Source organism: Suricata suricatta, chromosome 9, assembly GCF_006229205.1.
Source record: "Suricata suricatta isolate VVHF042 chromosome 9, meerkat_22Aug2017_6uvM2_HiC, whole genome shotgun sequence".
NCBI classification, from domain to species: domain Eukaryota; kingdom Metazoa; phylum Chordata; class Mammalia; order Carnivora; family Herpestidae; genus Suricata; species Suricata suricatta.
The window spans coordinates 5,131,487-5,133,370 of NC_043708.1; the positions used below are offsets into that span (position 1 = coordinate 5,131,487).

At 39.9% G+C, this 1,884-nt stretch overlaps 1 non-coding gene across 1 annotated transcript; it reads right to left on the reverse strand.

Moving 5' to 3' along the window:
- Positions 1 to 786: 786 nt before the first annotated feature.
- Positions 787 to 889, reverse strand: LOC115303131. Its single transcript, XR_003913842.1, has one exon. It is a non-coding gene; the product is annotated as a U6 spliceosomal RNA (small nuclear RNA).
- Positions 890 to 1,884: the final 995 nt, after the last annotated feature.

Here is a 1,884-nt window from a genome sequence, read left to right on the forward strand (position 1 = left end):
TGTTTTGTATTTTAGTTCTGTCCTATATTCACTCTCCATTTTGTCATTCTCACTTCCTTTCAGTCAATATTTATTTGGATTTTCACCTGTTGACCATTTTGTAGGCTCACACTGCTTCCTGCCCTCCTCTCCTTTCTGACTTTGCTTTATTGCTTTTCTTTAGGAAGAGTCTGTGGGTGGATGTCTTGTGTTTTTCCTTGTGTCTCCATGAACGTCCTTTACAGCTCTCACTTGAGTGGTGCACTTACTGTTTCCTGTGAGCTTTTGTAAGATTGTATCATTGTCCCCTGGACTTGAAAGTAATAGCAGGTGGTCTGTGGTCATTCAACCTTCCTGTCTTTTTTCTCCAGTGAGTTTTTCCTCTCTAGTGATTTTTAAGCTTTCCTCTTTGTCTCTGATGTTTGATAAAGCCACTACATTTTATTTCTGTTGTTTTGAATCAATGTGAGGACCCATGTTTTTTCAATTCTGAAAAATTGTCAGCTGTCCGCTCTCCAGATGTTGTCTCTCTCCCACATTCCTTATTGTTTTCCTCTCCACTGCTTGTGTGAGACATTGTAGGTGAAACTGTGTGGAGTCGCTGATAGTCAATAATTTTAGACCCACAGAGAGAGCTCAACTTAATATATGGAATTTCTCTTTTTCCTTCCTTCCTTCCTTCCTTCCTTCCTTCCTTCCTTCCTTCCTTCCTTCCTTCATTTCTTTCTTTTTTTTTCCCTTCCTTCCTTCCTTCCTTCCTTCCTTCCTTCCTTCCTTCCTTCCTTCCTTCCTTCCTTCTTCTTTTTTTATAATGTGGAACACTTCACAAATCTGCATGCCATCCTTGTGCAGAACTCACACTAATCTTCTCTGTCCCATTCCAGTTTTCGTCTATATGCTGCTGAAGCTGGCCCAGGAGCCTCTGTCTGTCAGGCAGATCTTAAATTACTCTTTCATATTATCCACTTACATATTTATTTTTTTCTGCACTCGGTGTGCTTGTCTGTCTTCGAATTCAATATTTTTGTTTCAATGTATCTATTCTTCCCTGTAATCTATTTAACTTTTCTATCTTTCTAAAAAATTTTTTAATGTTTATCTTTGAGGAAGACACAGAGACAGAGCATGAATGGAGGAGGGGCAGAGAGAGAGGGAGACACAAAATCTGAACTGTCGGCACAGAGCCTGACGTGGGGCCCGAACTCATCATGAACAGCAAGATCATGACGAAGCCAAAGTCAGATGCTTAAGTGACGAGCCACCCAGATGCCCCTAGATTTTATCTTAATGATTGTATTTTTCATTTTTAGAATCTCTATTTAGTTTTTTTTCTGATGTGCCTCTGTTTCTGCATCCAATCTTGATTTGTATGTATTTCTTCCTGACTCTCTTTGAAAGTTCCTTTTAATTTTTTTCTTTTATTTCTAGTTCTTAAGGTGAATCTGTCTCACTTGCTATGTCTTTTGGTTGTTACTAGACCTCAGGGTGTTTTTCTTTTTTTGCTCCTGCGGATTGTAATTTTTTGTTGTGAGCTTATCTTTAAGAGGGGGCCGCTTTCATAGGAGCCCTGTTCTCTTGGGTTTTGGAGAGATCCCTTCTGAGTAGCGTCACATTTGCCTCTCTGAGGGTCCTGTGAGTTTTATCAGCTCTGGACAAATTTTATAACGTTTCAGGGGTAGGTCATGCTTCCTGGTTCCTGGCTATGGGAAGGGACTCAGAGGTATACTCTGCTGCATTTAAGCCTGATGTCTCATTCCTCCCCTAGACTTCAGTTCCTAAAACCAGTTTCAGTATCTTGTGAGACTTTTGTCTTCAGCTTGTATCCACCACTATGGTTTGGATTTTATCTTAGTTTTGAGCTCCTGAAGATTTTCCTTGCCTTGCTTTTGAAATTGACTTTGTATT